At 40.7% G+C, this 22,983-nt stretch overlaps 1 protein-coding gene across 1 annotated transcript in view; it reads left to right on the forward strand.

Annotated features, from left to right (window-relative positions):
* The first annotated feature begins 13,853 nt into the window (after positions 1–13,853).
* LOC136872786 (uncharacterized) overlaps positions 13,854–22,983 on the forward strand; it is a 159,812-nt gene continuing 150,682 nt past the window's right edge. Inside the window, exon 1 of the mRNA XM_067146627.2 lies at positions 13,854–14,083. The gene's annotated coding sequence lies outside the window, so the exon portion shown is untranslated. The remainder of the gene's footprint in view (positions 14,084–22,983) is intronic.

Consider the following 22,983-nt stretch of genomic DNA (forward strand, 5'->3'; position numbering starts at 1 on the left):
GTGTATTTCTAATCTGACATTCAATTCTCTTAGATTTTTTCCCTACCGATATTGCTTTAGTCTTGGAAAGATTAATTTTCATGTCATAATCTTTGCATCTATTTTCAAGTTCGAAGATACTACATTGCAGTCTTTCAGCACAATCTGCTATTAAGACAAATTGTTGGCATTGGCCAAACTGCTTACCACATTTTCATTTAACTGAATCGCTCCCTGCAACTTTATACCTTTCAGTAGATGATCCATGTAAAATACAAAGGTGAAAGAGTACAGCTTGTCTAACTCTTGTAAGTACCTTGAACCAAGAACTCATTCTGCCACCAAATCTCACTGCAGCCCGATTGTCAACATAAATGCCTTTGATTGCTTTTAATAATCTACCCTTAATCACATAATCCCCTAGTAGGGTTATCATCTTTGAACTTGGTACTCTGTCGTATGCCTTCTCTAGATCTATGAAACATAAATATAACAGTCTATTCCTCTCATAGCATTTTTCAGGTATCTGGCACTTACTGAAAATCTAAATCTGACAGCCCTTCTGTGATCTGAAACCACACTGGTTTCCATCCAACTTACTCTCAACTACTGATCGCACCCTCCCTTCCAAAATGCCAGTGATCACCGTGCCTTGTATACTGATCAGTGTAATACCCTGATAGTTGTTGCAGTCCTTCCTGTTTCCATGGATACGTGCAATACTGGTTTTATCCTTACTAACATTCCATGCTACTCTTATTACTCATCATCATCATCATCTGCGTATCCTTCGAGCAGGGCTGGTAGGACTTTTGTGGACAATGTGCCTCCATCGGTTCCTGTCATTATAGAGTTCCTCTCCTTTCACATCCTGCAGTGTTGTTCCTTTCTCGATAAAGTCTGCATTTATTTGGTTCAGACACCTTCTGATACGTCCAACAGGTTTCCTTCTAGGTATTGCCATTTCCAAGTATTGTCTGAGGGTTCTAGCCTCTTCCATCCTTTGCACGTGCCCAGACCATTTCAACTGTACAATGCGTAGTCTTTCTTCCACCGTACAGGTCAGTTGCATGTCATTTCTAATGCACTCATTTCTAATTGTTTCTCTTCTTGCTTTCTGCATAGCAGATCGTAAAAATTTAATTTCACATGATTGCAGTTTGCTGATGTCTCTTTTCATTAACATACAGGTCTCCAACCCATATGTCATGATTGGCAGGAGGTAAGATTTGAACATTGTTTGTTTGGCTTTTACAGGAACTGCTTTGTCCCACACTAGATTTCATACCTGATAGAAGAATGTGGAACCTTTTGTCACTCTGTTCTGGCTTTCCAATTTAGCACTCCCCTGGTTCCTTACAATACTTCCAAGATAGCTGAAGCTTTCTACACATTCAATTCTCTCTCCGTAAAGTAGTTTGAGGTCACATTTGCTGGATGTTCTACTCAATTTCATTGCTACTGTCTTCTTCTTACTCACAGTTATATTCCTTAAATTTGTTGACCCAGCAATCTAATTTCCTTTGGACTCCTTGCTCTGTTTCTCCCCAAATGGCAACATTATCTGCAAACACTAATGCATTCAAATCTCCAGGTTCTGCAGCTTTAATTTCTTTAATGATTACATCTATGAGTGTAAGGAAAAGTAGTGGAGGTAGTGCACTGCCTTGTTGGTACACCTCTCTTTGTTTGGAACCATTCAGATGTACCATTCCCTATTTGTACACTACTTTCACAGTTTTCATATAGCAATTGGATCTTACGAATTAGAGAACTTGGAGCCCTTAGTTTATGCAGACATTCCCATATTTTGCTCCTTGGAACACTGTCATGGGCTTTTTCTATATCTGGGACCACTACTATAAGATGTTTCCCTTTTTCCCAGTACTTTTCCATTAGTTGTCTAAGGCAAAAATTAGGTTTGTTGTTCCTCTGTTGCCTCTGAAGCCATGCTGTTCTTCTTCAAACTGATGTTCTATCCTTGTTCTTAATCTCTTCACTATGATCTTTTCCAATATCCCAAGGCAGTGTGGTAGCAGGGTAATTCCTCTGTAGTCTGTACACTTTCTTCTGCTTCCTTTCTTGAATACTGGTATGATCAATACTTTTTTCCATTCATCCAGTATCTTACCAGATTACTCCTAGTGTTCGATGTAGCTACTGAAGACCTTCTATGTCTGCCTCTTTGATTATATCTGAAGATAATCCATCTACTTCTTCATTGCCTTTTAACAACTTGTCAAAATAGTTTCCTATTTTTTCTCCATGTTTGATAGGTTCATTGTTTCCATGCTTCTCTTCTTCATTGCCTTTTAACAACTTGGAAAATTCTAAATTCCCATGGAGGGAATTAGATATTTTTCACCAATAGAGCATGTCAAAAACATATCAGATGTAAGGCTTATCAGGCGTTTGCTCTATTAACCAGCGTTTCGTCTTAGGTCTGACACTAGACTCGTCAAGAGTGGGATGTGTCAGACCCTACCCACTGACGCTGGGTGTATGCAGGCGAGCTTATCAGAAGCCTATTTATGAGGCACAGTTATCAGACTGTGATAATAAACATATAACATTTTTATTTACTAGGAGACCCGTGCGAGAAATCTCGCATGTTCATAAAGTATGTGGTAGAGTAGCGCCCTGGTGAACTACTGGTGTACTAAGGAATACACATATCAGTACAATATTAGACAGTCTTACTTAACACTCAAGGTAATCTCCGATTTTTTAACATTTATGGTATCTACTTGAACGGAAGCAAATGCAAGTGCATTATTATACTGACGAATGTTCCGGAAGTAATTTTTGGTTTTACTATCATTCTTTTCTTAACTGATGATTACAACATGTTATAATGACATAAAACAAGCGTTCCAGCGGCCAAAATGTGAAGTCGACAGCAATGATGGTGCGTATTTTCCTATAGCAACAGCATTTGTAAATCGCACACTTCGTACATTTTTTAAAACTCATTTTAAAGAAATTATCGATATTTATGAAACGAGAGTGCAATTTGTCACTGCTTATGTAAGTTATATTCTCTTTCTTTTGAATGCTCATTTGTCACGATTGGTTACTTGTGAGCGCCGCAAAAGGGATCTACACTACTGAAATAATATATATGATCATCCACGATTTCTCCTACCTGTCGTAAGAGGCGACAGAAAGAGGAACAAGTGGCTCTCAACTTAGGAGCTCTTCTCTATTTCCATTTGTGTTAGGCTCTTCGCGTTCATCTTTCCAATCCGACCTCACTTTTCAACTGTTGTTCTTTTCCGACCCTGACGGTGTTAGGTTTTCTGATACGGGCCCGCCTGCCAAAATGAAAATTTGGCCCCCCTCAAATGAAATGTTAAACCTATGAATAATGTATTAAGTTATATGTTTAATTACATTATGTAGAAGTAATGCAATATAATGTTAAGTCTTTTTGAACAAAAAGAGTATTCGTTGTTGTAAGATTATTTAAAAATGTATTCGACTGCTAAGCAGCTGATCTGCCAACCATGCACCACTTAGATGTTCGTACTTAACTCTGTAGTTGGGCCCACGAGAGTTGGTCTGACATTTGTACGGCTAAAGCAGTAACTAGGAAGTACGGTGCGTTGTCATAGTTACCTCAGTTTGCGGCACATCACCCTATCATACAGGCTGGATGTTTAATCAACTACATTGGTCTAATGAAATTCAATAATTACATAAACCAGCAACAACTAATACAGCTAACACCGTACTACTCCGAATAATATCACAAAAGCGTCTGAGATCAAGCCAACCCACGTGGTGATATCATCCTTAAATATGGCATCTCTGTTATAGTTGCCATAGCAACAGACCATTTTCGAGCAGCGATGGCCAATATTTTCTCGCCGGTGGCGCTTAACGTCAGAGTTCAACTCTCGTGGGTCCAACTATAAATGCTTTAATTTTTCATTGGCATTATACACTCTTATCGAATAAACGTGTGACAAAATTGAAATGTTCTGCAAATAATGTGCATTATACGATCTCAGGTGCACTACACATCCAGAAAGTATCATTTCTTACTCAAATATATTTTCGTATCAGTTTTCATTTAATTATTTTAAAATAATTTGGTGCAGGTCTCTTCTGAGAAAGGTGTCGCAGTGTTGAGAGAGACGTCAAGGGCAAGCATTGTATACACCTTTGCTGTGTTAGACTCAGTACAATAAACTGCAGCTAGATGACACCAAGTGGCAATTCCTCTGCGTAAAAATTGTAAAAAAAATATATCGCCCTGTGGGTGGGGGATGTACGCGAAGAATCCACCCACGGTATTTCCTGCCTGTCGCAAGAGGCGACTAAAAGGGGCGACCAAGGTATGATCGAATTAGAACCATGAGACTATTTGTAATTAGTACCACCAGGCGGGGAACACCATGGGTCGCCTTTACTTGCGCGTAGTAACCCTATTTTAGGAACACAATCGGTTTGTGATTAGTAGTGACAGTGTGGGCATCTGGGTGTTTTACAGTACCTGTGATTACTACCACTATATGAGCGACACCATGTGTCTGCCTTGTAGGGATGGGCTTGAGCGTAGCTCGTGCAGCTCGAGCTGATGACGTCATAGCTCGATATAGGTCGAGCAGTACCGTTGCCTACGATATATACAAGGCCGGGACATAGCTACTAATTTGCCGCTGAAAAGACGGCCCGACCGTGTTCACGATATGGCCTCTAGATGTCAGGTTTCTGTTCTGCTCATGGAACTCTTGGCGGACTTTAATATTATGATGTACGGAGTAATTGTGATGTGGTGTTGATTTTATGCAATTTATTGTGCGTATTATTTCTGTCGGTGAGTGTCCGTTAGGTTGAAAATCTTGGTGTACTGTTGTGTACCTCTATGAACTTCGGATACCGCTAAAAAGCAAGAAAATTTGACGTTCCATAATTTTCCTTCGGAGTGCGGTTTAGGAGAGAAATGCAGGCAAGCTATTTCGAGGCACGATTATGTAGCTTGCATTTTAATACATCAGATTTCAGTGTAGGCATGTCAATCAAGGGAATTCTCCCTAACGAAGTTCTTTCTGTTTTAGTGTATATCCTGTTCACAACAGAAAAGTGTCAAACGCAGGAAGGCTCCAGCTCTAAGGAATGACGTATTGCCGTAAAAATTTAGTAAAATTTCTGATTCAGATAACGATGAGCATACCATATCTTCAGCATATAGGCTAAGTGATCTACGTCACCCACAAACAAAATAGACGTACCTACAAGTCTCGTTTCTATGTCAAGTACAGGCTGCGATTATCTATGTTAAATCTAAATATATATTGATTAGATTTCAAATGCCGAGTTACGGAAGTAGGATACGGTAATGAAAACAGAAAAATAATTTAAGGTATCTGAACTTGACCAAAATGTAAACAAAGTTGAATATAATAATGATATTTTAGGAGCTTTATTCCTGTTAGAACAAACCGAATCTTACGGGAAGAAAGAGTGAGATACGGAGAAGCGACGCTAAAAATTTGCGCCCTCTGCCATAGGAAATCACCTACCGGCTACAGATTTGAGATCCTTGCACTACCTAACTGTGCCACATCAGAAGATGCTGGAAAATTATGTAGAATGTTCTAATGGCGAAACGGGCATAACATCGCTCTCCAAACAGCAGCTTCAATACGAATGTCGAAACATCAGATTTGTGGAGGAAAAGATAGGATAGCTGATAACGTATAAGATGGTGATTAAACCCAAAGTTATTTATGACCGCAATCTCGATCATTTTATCGGATACACTGAGGCAGAATTAGAGAAAACGGGAAGAAGTGACAAACTCGCTAATATACTTCTCTGCTTATTTCGTGAATTACTTATTTCGTTTAAGCAAAGTGTAAGAAATACGTTGTAGACAGTAAGTCATACAACTGCTCTTGGTCAATTTTTAAAATCTCACATCTGTTTGGTGTCTTGTGAATTTGCTAGTTTTAATGAATTTTTGGTTTTCGTACTGGAACGTGTTGTAATGAGCGGGCGAGACAGCTCAGTAAAGAGAACTCTATCGGCGCTTGTCGGAAGTATCTCGAGGAGGAGTCTAGTGTGCTCAACGACATGTCGTTGAGTGTGCTTTATTTCTCGGCCTTATTCATCTCGTAGGCAACGGCAGTACTCGAGCAGGAGTATGGCCCGCCACCTATGAGTGATTTCCTTGCACTAAATCTTCTTTGCTCTTTGATGTCAAATGCCGCATGTTCGTGGTAATAAAATAAGTTTATATCGAAATATATTGAATTATTAATGACTAATCCACTAGAATTACAAGAACATAATACCAGCTCCATGTGTCCAGTGATGCATTTTCGCAACATGCAATATCTACAGATTGTGAGATGTAATTTTAAAAATCCTGAAAATTCAGTTATATCCTATCGGACTCAGGACTTCAGTTCTGTTCAGATTTTCTTATTGTTATTCTGTCCCTTTTCCTAACTAGCATATACGACAGCAAAATAATTATAAATTGAATGGGCACAAATGAAATTTTGAAAGTCCCATCATACCAATGGTGTATTGTATATAAACACGTCTTCGTGTAGGAGAAATGGTATCATAGCACTATAATAAAACTGAAAAGAATAATATGTTATTAAAATGATACATCCAGTGATCAGAAGAATCATTAATTGAAGTAAAGACCAAATAACGACAGGAAAACCACAGAAATATTATCACTATGCAGAGCTCATCTTCATGTCGAGCAGTCAGTTAAATTTCATTTTTTTTTAATTATTCTGGGCATGTCTGTCTGTTAGGTCATCAGCCCAGAGGCTGGTTGGATCCTCAAATAGCACCACCAAAAGTTATGCGGTTATAAGGAAACCGCAAAAACCAATGGCAGCACCAAAATGAGGCTTACTAGGCAAGACGAGGAGTGAGGTAGTTTGCCATTGCTTTCCTCACTGGGTCATAAAGTGCTATTTCAGCACGACTGACCCTATGAGTAACGCCTTTCATAACACTCAGATGCACTAGTGCTCTGAATGTCATTACTCAGCACCATATTCTGGGCATATATGGGTTTAATAAACTGATGCGTTTACTACGACTTGTGGTAGTCCGTACTTCTGTAGAATGATCGCTAATTACTCTACTACAATGCAATGCTGGAATGTGAAGACCAAAGAGAATGAGTGAGGACGGAAGTGTGGCTCGAGCCACAACACACACGCCCTGCTTTGAGCGCATGAATGCCTACGTCACGAGGGAATTTTGTGCTGCTCGATCTTGCTGGAAAGGAATAGAGTTAGAAATGGCTGTGGAAGTAAGGAGAAATTGAAGGAACTTACTAGAAAATTGAGTCTAGCAAAGAAGGCAGCTAAGAATAACATGATGGCAAGCATAATTGGCAGTCATACAAATTTTAGTGAAAAATGGAAGGGTATGCATAGGTATTTTAAGGCAGAAACAGGTTCCAAGAAGGACATTCCAGGAATTATTAATGAACAAGGGGAGTGTGTATATGAGGATCTTCAAAAGGCAGAAGTATTCAGTCAGCAGTATGTAAAGATTGTAGGTTACAAGGATAATGTCCAGATAGAGGAGGAGACGAAGGCTAAATAAGTATTAAAATTTACATATGGTAGCAATGACATTTACAACAAGATACAAAAGAAAAGCGGCTGGAATTGATAAGATTTCTAGGAATATTCTAAAGACAATGGGTTGGGATATAGTACCATATCTGAAGTACTTATTTGATTATTGTTTGGTCGGAGGAGCTATACCAGATGAATGGAGAGTTGATATAGTAGCCCATGTGTATAAAGAAAAGGGTGATAGACATAAAGTTGAAAATTACAAGGCCAATAAGTTTGACATGCATTGTATGTAAGCTTTGAGAAAACATTCTTTCTGATTATATTAGACATGTTTGTGAAATTAATAACTGGTTCGATAGAAGGCAGTTCGGTTTTAGGAAAGGTTATTCCATTGAAGCTCAACTTGTAGGATTCCAGCAAGATATAGCAGATATCTTGTATTCAGGAGGTCAAATGGACTGTATCGCGATTGACCTGTCTAAAGCATTTGATAGGGTGGATCATGGGAGACTACTGGCAAAAATGAGTGCAATTGGACTAGAAAAAAGAGTGACTGAATGGGTTGCTATATTTCCAGAAAATAGATCTCAGAGAATTAGAGTAGGTGAAGCTTTATCTGACCCTGTAATAATTAAGAGGGGAATTCCTCAAGGCAGTATTATCGGACCTTTATGTTTTCTTATATATATCAATGATACGAGAAAAGGAGTGGAATCAGAGATAAGGCTTTTTGCGGATAATGTTATTCTCTATAGAGTAATAAATAAGTTACAAGATTGTGAGCAATTGCAACGTGACCTCGAAAATGTTGTAAGATGGACAGCAGGCAATGGTATGTTTGATAAACGGGGTTAAAAGTCAGGTTGTGAGTTTCACAAATAGGGAAAGTCCTCTCAGTTTAATTACTGGGTTGATGGGGTGAAAGTTCATTTTGGGGATCATTGTAAGTATCTAGGTGTTAATATAAGGAAAGATCTTCATTGGGGTAATCACATAAATGGGATTGTAAATAAAGGGGTCAGATCTCTGGACATGGTTATGAGGGTGTTTAGGGGTTGTAGTAAGGATGTAAAGGAGAGGGCATATAAGTCTCTGGTAAGGCCCCAACTCGAGTATGGTTCCAGTGTATGGGACTCTCACCAGGATTATCTGATTCAAGAACTGGAAAAAATCCAAAGAAAAGCAGCTCGATTTGTTCCGGGTGATTTCCGACAAAAGAGTAGCGTTACAAATATGTTGCAAAGTTTGGACTGGGAAGAATTGAAAGAAAGAAGAAGAGCTGCTCGATTAAGTGATATGTTCCGAACTGTCAGCGGTGAGATGGCGCGGAATGACATTAGTAGACGAATAAGTTTGAGTGGTGTTTATAAAAGTAGGAAAGATCACAATATGAAGACAAAGTTGGAATTCAAGTGGACAAACTGGGGAAAATGTTTATTTATAGGAAGGGGAGTTAGGGATTGGAATAACTTACCAAGGGAGATGTTCAATAAATTTCCAATTTCTTTAAAAATCATTTAGGAAAAAGCTAGGAAAACAACAGATAGGGAATCTGCCACCTGGGCGTCTGCCCTAAATGTAGATCAGTACTGATTAATTGATTGATTGATTGATTGATTGATTGATTGATTGATTGATTGATTGATTGATTGATTGATTCCTCGACCAAGCTCAACACACCAGTTCGTGACGTCAGCACTCGAGCCTGATCTAGCAGGTGATCGAGTGGCACATCCCTACTGCCTTTCCTATGGTTAGTACCCACTATGTGGAGAATACCACGGGATAGCACAAGTTCCTGTGATTAGTACACCTATGTGTGGAACTCCACGGTATAGTACGAGTCCCTGTGATCTGATTAGTACACCTATGTGAGGAACACCATAGGTCTGCGTTGCGTGTAAATGGCTCCGCAATGTGAGATACACCATATGTCTGTGTTATATGTGCGCATTACATTACCTGTGAGTAATACCATAATGTGTGGAATACTGCGAGTCTACGCTACTTTTGATTAGTACTTAAACATGACAACTACCATGGTTCTACTTTCCTAGCAATAAGTACCATAATGAGGCGCCGATGACCCGGATTTTGGACCCCTTTAGACTTAAAGCATCATCGATTCAGGATTGTGGTTTAGAAGCAGTCCCTTGGTCACTACTACTGTTGTTTAACGCTAGGTTCTGGGAATGTGAGACATTGCGAGTCGGATCCACTGATTGTTTTAAATTCATAGCCATCCATTCATTCTTCCTCATCACGCTTTGAATACTAGTCAGTGGGGGATTTTGGACTTTTAAATTGTCATTACATTTCGTCTCATTTCGTACCGTTAGGGCCCGATGACCTAGATGTTAGGCCTCTTTAAACAACAAGCATCATCATCAAGAAAAAGAAGAAAAGAGAACAACACTGATTCTACAAACCCGCCTGATCATTTCCATGCAGAGACATTAGGCTGTATTTTTTTTCTATTTTTCGAAGAGTCCTGCATTGCAGGCTCTTCGTGGCTCTTCGTGGCTCTTATCTTTCTTTTGCTGGTACCTTCATTTATCGAAGTGTCGGACATTTTTCTTTTCTTTTCTTTTCTTTTCTTTTCTTTTCTTTTCTTTTCTTTTCTTTTTCATCAGATTAGGGTGAATAGAGGATGGTTGTCCAGTTGTACTTCCCTTTTAAAACAGTAATCACCACCACCTCAACTATACGGTTCGAGTTCTGTTAGTGAAAAGAGAGTCCATCAGAATGTAGGACGGCAAGGTAAGAGAGGTGCTGGTATACAACTACTAATCACTAGATTGCGTGCCAACCTCGATTCAATTCCAAACCTCTCCACAGTGTTCATATGAAGTCCGTCGGAAGGGGACGTTAAGCCTTGAAGACATCCCTTGAAGTTATTCGACAGTAATAGGCTATGTGCGGGCACTGGTTTTCACTCTCTCCCCAGGGGCGTAATTAACGTGTCCGTCGTGCTGGGGAGCCCACAAAGCCAGTCTGTAATACAGTACACCTGAATACGTAATTTCGTTTGTAATGAAATAAAACCAGCGAACCTATTCTGTGCCAAATTAAATTATGCAATATAAAATAATTTGTTTTGTTTTCTTTGTACTGATGTGTCATCTAAGCATTGCCTACTTAAGATGTGATTTACATTGCACATTATATGGCAACTTTCTCTTAGAACGTTGCGTGTACAGGTGAGACACAGGGCCGATGCAGTTTGTTGAATCTCCGAGCTGTGTATAAACTGGCAGCTGAGCTGGGCTGGGATGGGACAAACAAACACAAGCACAAGAATATCAACATAGTGAACCTGATTGTCAGTGAGTGTTGCCAGGTCTGCCCAGGTACTTTCTCGCAATCTGTGTAGAGTGTACGCTCGGATTGGTCATCTCTCCCCTCCTGTTGAACTCGAAACTCACACTTGATCGCATTGCATCATTCAAAGGGGAATCCCCGACCTGCAATTAATCAGATCAGGTTGGTAATTCAGTTGAGGTCAGTTCAGTTTGTGACTTGGTGGCATGTCTAATGGAAACAAGAGAGGTCCACCTATTCAATGCCATGGCGTGTACACAAGTTTATATTATAAATTCAAGTTCCGGTACATCTAAGTAGACCGGGCGAGTTGGCCGTGCGCGTAGAGGCGCGCGGCTGTGAGCTTGCATCCGGGAGATAGTAGGTTCGAATCCCACTATCGGCAGCCCTGAAGATGGTTTTCCGTGGTTTCCCATTTTCACACCAGGCAAATGCTGGGGCTGTACCTTAATTAAGGCCACGGCCGCTTCCTTCCAACTCCTAGGCCTTTCCTATCCCATCGTCGCCATAAGACCTATCTGTGTCGGTGCGACGTAAAGCCCCTAGCAAAAAAAAAAGAACATCTAAGTAGTTCAGTGGTTTCCAAAACCGCAAGAGAAAAAGTTAAAAGGAAGAATCTGTTAAAAAATTGATTGTTTCTGTAAACGTATAGGTGGAGATTCTATAACAGGTTCCAGTAGTGTTACGTATTGTGATAAATCCGAATCTGGTGTGTCGGTTGAAAATTTAAGTGAGAATGCAGCACAAAAGTCAGAGGAATGCAATGTTTGCGTTAGTGACATTTCAGTACAGAATGATTGTGAAATTTATTTTAGTGACATTTGGACACAACAGAGTGTTTTCGGAACTCATAGTGTGAAAATATAATTGAAACATTGTGGCTGCTACAGTAGTAAAGTAGATGTTTGGAAATGAAAGTTTGTGCCGAACTTCTGACAGTAGAAAACTCGGTTATTGCTGGTAGTGTCCCTGATTTCTATACAGTGCTGCAACTTTATCTCACTTTACCGATCATAACAGCGTCCGCGGAACAACGAAGCTTCGGAAAATTGTGATGGATACTAGTTCTGATAGGAGCCTCCGTGGCTCAGGCGGCAGCGCGCCGGCCTCTCACCGCTGGGTTCCGTGGTTCAAATCCCGGTCACTCCATGTGAGATTTGTGCTGGACAAAGCGGAGGCGGGACAGGTTTTTCTCCGGGTACTCCGGTTTTCCCTGTCATATTTCATTCCAGCAACACTCTCCAATTTCATTTCATTTCATCTGTCATTCATTAATCATTGCCCCAGAGGAGTGCGACAGGCCTCGGCAGCCGGCACAATTCCTATCCTCGCCGCTAGATGGGGGCTTTATTCATTCCATTCCTGACCCGGTCGAATGACTGAAAACAGGCTGTGGATTTTTTTTCACTAGTTGTGATAAGTTTCAGTTGATTATAATATAATTCTAGTATGTTTGATTAATGTAGCAAACCACTCTGGCACTAATCAAGTAGCGAATATTTAAGAATTTAAGGATCTTTTATCAAGAAATATTTAAAATCAAACGTTTTTATTCACAACAACGATCATCTTACGATTTTATGAATGCAACTGTTAGTTTCCACGAACTTGATCATCAAGAGTTTGATGAACAATTCAATCATTTCATTTTTTTTTTTTTTTTTTTTTTTTACTGTATGACTTGCAACTTTAACAAAGTTTGCAAATCATTTATTTTAAATGTCCTTGCATATACAAGTGTTTTTAATTTGTCTTTCCAATCTAATAATGTAATTTTTGCATTCTGATATATTATTGTAATTTATTCTAGCAGTTGATGTCCCTTAGGGGAAGAAACATGTACTAGATGTAATAAATTATATATGTATTGAATAGGCGGACCACTTAAATATATATATTATTCTTAAATATTCGCTACTTGATTTTTTAGTCAATACGGTTTTTTTGAATCTAAAATAAAGCTGTTAAAGCTTGTAACATGTAACATTCTGGCAGTATGTCAGAATTTGAGGAAGGGGGTCCAAAACAAAATTTTGCGGTGAGGGGGGTGGGGGGCATCCTTCCTTAGTCACACCACTGCCTCTCCATATCTCATTATCATAATCATTTTTCACCCAGAACGTGCAGATCCCCCATGAGAGTCAAATACACTTGTATCGGGGGAGCCGATCATGTTCTCGGATGCTCCCGGTACTAAAAACCATGCGCTAAATAAATAAGTAAATAAATAAATAAATTACATTAGTAAACTGCCAGATGCCTTTCCTGATGCCAAACGAGCTCGATAGCTGCAGTCGCTTAAGTGCGGCCAGTATCCAGTATTCGGGAGATAGTGGGTTCGAACCCCACTGTCGGCAGCCCTGAAGATGGTTTTCCGTGGTTTCCCATCTTCACACCAGGCAAATGCTGGGGCTGTACCTTAATTAATGCCACGGCCGCTTCCTTCCCAGTCCTAGCCCTTTCCTGTCCCATCGTCGCCATAAGACATATCTGTGTCGGTGCGACGTAAAGCCAATAGCAAAAAAAAAAAAAAAAAAAAATCCTGATTCCAACCCGATATGAAGCGACGTATTCACTATAATGTGTTTCTGTGGTGGCTGGTAGTGTGATGTTGTATGTGTATTAACACTATCACAAAGACAAAGCCCTCGAGTTAGCGGAATGAACTAAACGCGGATAAAATCCCCCTGCCCGGTCGTGAGTCGAACCTGGGACCCACAGAAACGAAGGCCGCTTGAAGGCAGCCAAGAAGCTGGTCATCAGCTGCCACTGAAAATGTTGTCAACTTGTGGGGGCGACACATACCACCAGCCCTCCTTCGCCCCTCCATGGTAGCGCTGCGCAACCATGTCTTCAAAGAATGAAAACTTTCACCGGCGACAGAAATTTCTTTGATCCATATTGCTAATGCGTCTGGTGAGTGACAGACCTTGAGCACCGCTCGCGTTGCGGACAGACAGTAATTAGCCTGAAGCTGATCGATCTAAAGGTCGCCCAGCTCCAGCGTTGTCGGTGACAGTTATCCACCTGCCGCACTCCGCCGCGGATCTTCCTATGTAAATCGTAAAGGAATTCGTTATTTCTAAGAACACAGCCCAGCGCGTGTTGAGAAATCCGGTGAACCAAGGACTTTCACAAGTTGGCAAGCTGCCGTCCGCACTCGTCGACCGGCCAGGTTGCGCGCCCACTGCAGTCAACTGATACTGGATTGGTAGGTGAGTACCTCTTTGAGCACCCGCGAAAGTGTGGCTCTACCTTGTGACTTATTATTATAGATCTCTCTCTTTCTCTTCAAGAATCTTATCCCGTGTAGGAAATTTAACACTCATAATATATTATTATATAAATATTTTGGTGGGAGTGGAAGTCACTGATTGTCATAAACAACATCAAGAGTGTCGTTATTTAGTAAGTTCTTTAGATGTAAAAGAAAAACAACAACAGTGAAACAAAGCCGGTATAGTCCAGGATATTGTCTGAAATTACAATAATTACAGTACTAATGTCACTTGACTTACGAGATGTGATACATCTATGTTTATCAATGTAGGACAAGCATGTCGTTTTTAAGCGGATGTTTTTACATCGTTCTTTAAACAGCAGAGCTTCGGTGTATTATCCCTACTAATACAAAACATGTGAAAATGTGTTAGAGTGTTTGTGGAACCATAACGTCTGAACGACTTCGCGATGAAGATATTATGTTGTCTGCGGACATGTCCGATGCAGGTCTTTTTTATCTGATGGCTGTGGGAGACCTGCGCGTCTGGATAATGTGTTTTTTAATTTTAGTTTTTTACAATTTGCTTTACGTCGCATTTGTCTGGTGTGAAACCACCGAAAATCTCCTTCAGGGCTGCCTGGGGAGATCGAACCCACTATGTTCCGAATGCAAGCTGATTGCAACGTGACCCAAACCGCACTTCCACTTGCTCGAATGGATTATGTGTGTTGATGGTGATAATGAGGTAGGGCGAGGGTGAAACCCAGTGTTGGCACGTTGCCTACTCCTACGGAATAACACCAAGGGGTGTGCTGAAAGCTGAACGCTCCCGTCTAATGGACAGTCACCATCAACAGCGCCGTACGTCCTCAATCCATATGAACTCTGCGAAGAGGTTTGGAATTGAACCCAGGCTTTTGGCACGCACTCTAGTGTTTCTAAATTGAATACCACTAACTCTCCTACTCTGCCGGCCAACATTCCTATGGTGAAATCTTGTTCCACCAACGGGATTCGAATTAGCTAACCACGGTGTCAGACGCATTAACGATTATGGCTACGAGGTGGGCTTACGATGCAGTGCATCTGGACTGAAATTCACTCATAATTAGAGTGTGACCTGGGATGAAATATAGGCTACTTACCATCACATTGCCTCTTAAAGGGGCCATGCAGCGAAATATAATAATAATAATAATAATAATAATAATAATAATAATAATAATAATAATATGATTGTGCTTTTACGGACGCATTGGACCACTGTAATCAATTTCTGTCCGGTTTTCTATGATGTTTTATGGCTTTTCTTTCCTGTTCTTCCAGTATTTCTTCATTCTATCTGATCTTTGTTGTCGTTCTTCTTCTGAAAATACTCTTTTAGTAGTTTCTCTTTTATCACATTTTGGTAGGAATCTAATTTTACTATTCGTCAATTTATTTTTGTTTGATTTATTCTTTAAATTTTCCAGTGTTAGGTCTAATTCTTTGATGTCTTCTTTTATTTCTATTATCCAGACAGGTTGTTGTTTTTGTTTCCAAAGCTTTTCCAAAATTCTGCGTATTAACCTGTCTTGATGTGTTCTCAGCAGATGACCAAAGAATGATATTCTCTTCTATCTTATGAAATACGTTATAGGTCCTATTTCCTGATATACTGCTGCATTTGGGATGATGCACCATTCTCCTTCTTTTTGGTACTTCTTATTAATGCATGTTCTTTTTTTTTTTTTTTTTTTTTTTTTGCTAGTTGCTTTACGTCGCACCGACACAGATAAGTCTTATGGCGACGATGGGATGGGAAAGGGCTAGGAAAGGGAAGGAAGCGGCCGTGGCCTTAATTAAGGTACAGCCCTGGTGTGAAAATGGGAAACCACGGAAAACCATTTTCAGCGCTGCCGACAGTGGGGTTCGAACCTACTATCTCCCGAATACTGGATACTGGCCGCATTTAAGCGACTGCAGCTATCGAGCTCGGTAATGCATGTTCTTACTGTTCTTCTTTCTATTTTTAAAATTCTGTCTGTGTTAATCTTTTGCTTTAGTTTAAATAATGTTTCACTCCCATAAGTTATTTCAGGTTGGACTAAAGTCTTATATTGTTTCAATTTTGTATTTATTGACAAACATTTCTTCTTATATGTATTTCTGGTTTATTTTGGGCTCTAGATAATTTCTTCGTTCTCTCTGTCCAAGAAATGTTTTCATGTATAGTTTCACCAAGGTATTTACATTGTTTTACAATTTCTACTTCTTTTCCACATATCAAAACACTTCTAATAATAATAATAATAATAATAATAATAATATCATCATCATCATCATCATCAGAGAGTGGGAAAAGGATATCACAGACATAACCATCGGGACTGGTGGGAACAAAATTAAAGTGAAAAGCTTGGCTTTCGCAGCTGACCTAGCTTTCATCACTAAGAACAAGGAGGAAATTAGGTATGTTATCCAGACATTACACAGAATAGCATCAAAGGCAGGCCTTTAGATATCATTCGAGAAAACCAAGTATATGCAGAATTTTAAGCAAAAGTGCAAGAAAAGTCAAAGTGAAACGACATATGAGACGATTTCACAGGTATCTTATTTTAAATACCTTGGAGAAATAATTCTTCCTTCGGGATTAGATAGTTTGCCCAGTACAGAAAGGGCCTTAAAACTTCAGAGGGCATTTAGACTGACAGGGGATCACTACAATAAATGAGTAATGTCACGTAGAGATAAATTGAAACATTAGAAAACAGTTATTCTACATCAGAAACCTTAACTTCAGGAGGTCATTCTAAAATTGCAGATACTGAAAAGATAACCGTAAAATTGTTAGAAAAATTTTCGGCCCATTTGGATAAAAAGGCGAACTGCAGACCTGTATAGTTACACAGACAGTTTCATCAATACCGTACGGAGGATACGTTTGATATTTTTTGGACACATTTTTAGGATGGATAATAATTGACTCACGAAAAGGTTATTCAATGTAATAAATTCTCAAAAGAGGAGAATTAATCGGCTGGAGGAAACAAGAGGAGACCTGAATGAATTGCTAGTGGCTACATATTCTGTAGGTCTTATGGCGACGATGGGATAGGAACGGCCCAGGAGTTGGAAGGAAGCGGCTGTGGCTTTAATTAAGGTACAGCCCCAGCATTTGCCACAGAAAACCATCTTCAGGGCTGCCGACAGTATGATTCGAACCCACTATCTTCCGGATGCAACCTCACTGGCGCGCGCTTCTAACCGCACGGTCAACTCGCCCGGTGTGAATGAATTGAACATCTGGAAAGACATAATGAAAAATCGCCATCTACGGGACCTCAGTAAATAAACACACATTTGTGGTCAAAACTAGCAGCAGGATTGGTACAAAGTGGGCAGAAGAACGAAAAAGACAACACGGTGAGTTCGTGAAGAGATTTTGGAAGAATAGGAAGGCGAAAGTCATCAAGCCAATGAAAAAGTCTATGAATGGGCATTACGAAACAAGAAATAATAATAATAATAATAATAATAATAATAATAATAATAATAATAATAATTGTTACCGAGTTTTTGTGGTAGTTAAGCATGAAAGAAGGTGCTGGGTGGTGAATAGGTCTCAAGCTACTAAAGAGAAATTAAATTTTAAAATTTAACAAGGTTATATTTTCTTTTCAAAATTAGGTAACAACAAATAGAACAGGTACTTAGTAGCCGAAATACAACTTGAAATGTACAATTACAGGGATTAAAGAATTTGGGCTTCGAGCCCTGAAAACACAATTCTTGAGCAACTAGCTCAACTTTACGATATACCAATTTCAACAAAAGGGGCAGAAGACCCCACTCAAACCCTGGAGCCCTTGCTCCAAATTACACAGCAAAGCCTCCTCGAGGCATACAACTCTCAGTTTTAGAAAAGAGCCACTCGCTCTTAAAGTTAAGCCTCTCCCAGGCCACACCAAACTCAACTTTCAAGTTGTCCTCAAAGGACATATACACAGGGGTAAAATACCCAACCTACTGAGGTCTATTAGGTGAGAAACGATTAATACAGGACCTCTAAAATACAACTTGAGAGGAGGCGAACTTGCACTCCTAATACACTTTGCATTAAAAACCTAATCTGGCTCTGGGCCACTAACGCAAGGGCTAATCCCATACTACAGAGGTGACTTAGAGAAGAACACTTTACATTACATAAACGAAGAAAAGTTTGAGAAAATAAGTTCACCTCAAAACAAATGTGAGTGGGAGCTCGAGAGGGTTAGCACTCTCTATCCCAATATGTAACTTTACAAGAAAAAGATGAAAAGAGTAATTACATTTTAGGAAAAGGTTACATGATGGAAATGCTTCGAACCCGCCGCGAGTGTTAAACTGCCGACCTAGCAAGAAAAGAAGTTATTAAAAGGCCATTACCTGGTGTTGAACGGCTGAAGAAGAAAGAGGCGCTTCCCGCCTCCTGCTATGTACTTAATACACTGAAAGATGGAACAGAAGTGGCCCGGAGACCCCAAAATCAGCAGTTTATATCCTCTCGCGGAAGATTCTAGGCGTTAGGGGAAATAAAACACCCTCCCTCAAAGTTTTTATTGGTTCGGGAAAAGAAACCCCTACATAGAGGAAAAAGAAACACATTATTGGTGGAAAATTAATTAAAGAAATTCGGGATTGGCTAGATCCAAACTAAGGGGAAAAAGAGGGGTATACAGCCAACTTAAACGATAACAGAAAGAAATTTAACAAGAAACAAACTTTTGAAATAAAAATTTCTCCAACAAAATAGTTCTTTAACTCCGCACTAGGTCGCACTATTGTTGATCTTCAGTAGTGTCCTCTAGAAGAGAAAGTTCACACTTCTTACTTCAAGCGAAACAAAAACACATCAAAAGTGACACAGTTCACAAACTCAAAATTTTCCACGTGGTGACATCTTCTGAGAAAGTAGAGAATTAATAGAATAGATAAAGTTCAACCTTCCTCCAGAAGAGGAGTTTCAACTGGCGCAACTTTTAAATAAACAGAGTAGAGGTGTACCGCCCGGTACAGACCTCCCCCCCCAAAAGTTCCTCCAAGGGGTAACACAGAAGAACATAAGCTTTGTTTCCAAAATAAGGTCCAAGTTTTGATGTTGATATTAAGATTAATTGCGGAAGCATTTATAAGATTTTAGTAATTTGGTTGGTTGCAATTTCAAAATTTTGTTGTTGCAGGTGCAGTAAAGTTTTTCTGTTGTAGAAGTTGAATTTCTGAAGATAAACCTTTAATGCTTAAAAGGTGAAGAAAAGTTTTGCAATGTCCACCAAATATTGTTGTTAACTTCCCAAATGTAATTATTGCTTATGGTGACTGTCCATGTAGTTGATGTAGATTGAGTCGGATGGCCAGACCGGCCGTAGCAGCTTGCGTCCAACGGAGGCCGCTCGGACCCCTCAAGTACCCTGAGATACCGCTCGCCCGCACTATGAGGGGAGCAGAGGTGTTGAAGTACGCCGCGCCCGCGGTGAACAGATACAGGCTGCGGGCATGTAGCAGGTCGAGCGCCGCACATCAGCCTTGGCCGGGAGGAGAGTTCCGGCTCGCCGTGCACATGTCGTCCTCGCTGGAGAGGAGGGGGCCCATCCCCCTCCCCAGTCGCTGCACGGCGCTGCGCGGCTGCGGGGGCGCTGAAACATTAAAGCTAGGCGGCAGAATTGTGTTGGACAATCATTTCCTTTGAGGGTACAGGCTTGTGGAGAGGTTGAGGGGCCAGCGGCGTGTAGATATCCATGGCATTTACTATTATGAAGCCACAGTGTAAGGTGGAGCAGGAGACGGGAGCGTGGTAATGGCCGTGGCAAAGACAGGATGGCAGTTTAAGGGGTCGGGGCAGGTTTCACAAACATGCTTACATCTAAAACCAAAATATTACAGAAGGGCAGAATGCCTTAAAAGTGAAACTCAAAAAAAGAAAAAATATAACCTTCATATCCTTTCAAAATAATATGAAGCAAGTTAACACAGAAATTACACCGGTTTCACCTGGGACAGGTGAACTCTAAATATCCTCTCGGTGGCTGGATTACTTAGCAATAAGGTAACCGGCGTAAGAAAATCGAGAATGATACAAGGCCCATGAAATCTGGGGGCAAGCTTGCCCGCGGGAACAAAATTTTTGACCATAACCTGGTCGCCTACCTTCAAAGTGGTGGGTCTCCGTCCACGATCATACCTTTCCCTAACCTTTTCATGAGACACTTTAAGATTAGCTTTAGCCTTCTTCCAAAGATCTTTAATGTTGTCCGGATCTATTGTCTCGGGCAGAATGTCATTCAGAGACCAGAGGTTAGAGAGCGGCGTGTTGGGAACGAACTTAAACATCAAAGAAGCTGGAGTAAATTTGTGAGATTCATGAACCGCCGAATTCAAAGCAAAAGCTAACCAATGCAGGGACGTGTCCCACCTAGAATGATCTTCATGATGATAGGCAATAAGTGCGGACCTGAGATTACGGTTAACCCGTTCAGCCAGAGATGGTTGAGGGTAATAAGCAGATGTAGTTACATGAGAGATGGACAAGTCAAAACAGAATTTACGAAACAGATTTGATGTAAAAGCTTTAGCATTATCAGATACAATGTATTGGCACGGACCAAAGGAAGCAAAAATGGAATTTAGGCAAGTAATTGTGGACTGAGCGGTAGCCAGCTTAGTCGGAAATAACCAGGAAAATCTTGTAAAACCATCTACACACACAAAGATGAACTTGTTGGCATTACCCTTTGACTGGGGGAAGGGTCCCACATAATCGATATACAGGCGTTCCATGGGGCGCGACGCTTGATGAGAAGACAAAAGGCCTACTTTAGTGGACATGGTGGGTTTACTGATCAAACAAGATTTACAAGCTTTTACAAGTTCCCGAATTTCACCGTCCATACCTTTCCATATGAACATTTCACGAATCTTTTCACGAGTTTTAAAGATTCCAAGATGCCCCCCCAATGGGGTCTCATGATAGTATTTGAAGATCATAGGTACAAGAACCGCTGGAACAACAACTTTCATCAACTTATCATGCCTCGAAGGGCAACATAGAACACCATTCCTCAGAACATAAGGGACAGCATGTTCCCCAGAAGAAAGGGTTTCCATTATAGGAGCCAGCGTCGGATCTTCACGTTGGTACTTCTCAATATCCCTAAAAAGCATGGGAGCATCAGTTAAGATGGCATTAACATCAGATAGCATGGACTCGGGAGGTGATGAACTGTCTACCGGTTCATGGGTCTCGACGTCGTTAGAAAACATACGGCTGAGTCCATCAGCAACAACATTTTCAGTACCTCTGATATGTCGTACATCAAATTGGAAGGCAGAAATACGGATGGCCCAACGGGCTATACGACCAGTACGACGCGGCCTACCTAAGACCCAGCTTAAGGCTTGATTATCTGTCTCCAGGTCGAATTTGACATGTTCCAGATAGAGACGGAACTTTTCTAAGGCGAATAAGACTGCCAACCCTTCGAGCTCATAGATGGAATACTTGGCTTCTTGAACCGATAGAGTCCTAGATGCATAGGCGATGGGACGCCTCCCTAGTTCAGTCTCTTGAAGAAGGACTGCAGCTACAGCTGACGACGACGCGTCCGTTTGGACGATGAATTTCTTCGAGAAATCAGGCATAGCAAGTACAGGGGCATTACAGAGAGCTAATTTAAGATCTTCGAAAGCGGCTTGTTGAGAAGGTCCCCACTCGAATTTGATGCCTTTCCTACGAAGAAGGTTTAAGGGCGCCGCTCTATTAGCGAAGTTAGGAATAAACTTCCTGAAGAAATTCACCATACCAATGAATCTAGCGATACCTTTGATGTCCTTAGGAGGTTTAAAGTCACGGATGGCCTGTGTTCTAGAATGATCGACTGCTACACCATCAGGTGACACAATATGCCCTAGGAATGACATAGAGGGCTTAGCAAAGGCAACCTTGGACAACTTAACAGTTAACCCAGCCTTACGAAGGCGATTGAGAACTTCTCGCAAATGATCTAGATGTTCTTCAAAGGTTTCGGAAAATACGACGACATCATCCAAGTAGTGATATAAGTACTCAAATTTGATGTCGGAAAAGACCCTATCTAGTAGCCTAGTGAGCACAGCTGCCCCCGTGGGGAGCCCGAAAGGCACGCGGTTGTATTCATATAAATTCCAGTCCGTGGCAAACGCTGTAAGATGTTTAGACTCTTCGGCAAGGGGAATTTGATTATAGGCCTGATTCAAGTCCAAGATGGTGAAGAACTTGGCCTTACGAAACCATGAGAAGCAAGAATGAAGGTCGGGAAGGGGCACAGATTGCAACACCACCTTCCGATTGAGAGCCCTGTAATCAATGACAGGCCTGAAGCCTCCTTGGGGTTTCGGGACTAGAAAAATAGGCGAAGAATACGCTGACTTAGATGGCCTAATAATACCATCCTTCAACATCTGATCGATGATTTCTTTCAGAGCCTTCATTTTAGGTGGAGATAGCCTATACGGTGGAAAACGGACAGGAATTGAATCCGTGACCTCAATTTTGTATTCAATAAGGTCAGTAACACCAAGAGTATCAGAGAACACCTCGGGAAACGACTGACACAGTTTGCGAATACTATCAGCCTGCTCCTCAGGTAGATGTCTAAGGTCTAACAACATCTCATCCTGGGTAGGCGAAATAGATGAACATGATACAGAATTACACTTTAACAAGGGAATTCTACAATTGGACGCAAATTTGAATATGCACGACCTACACTGGAGATCGAGCACAAGACCAGTGTGAGAAATGAAGTCCGCTCCCAATATGATGGGGCAAGACAAACGCTTGGCCACAAACAATTTAACTTTCCATGTAAACTTAAAAACACGAATTTTAACCAG

Source organism: Anabrus simplex, chromosome 4, assembly GCF_040414725.1.
Source record: "Anabrus simplex isolate iqAnaSimp1 chromosome 4, ASM4041472v1, whole genome shotgun sequence".
Taxonomy (NCBI): Eukaryota; Metazoa; Arthropoda; class Insecta; order Orthoptera; family Tettigoniidae; genus Anabrus; species Anabrus simplex.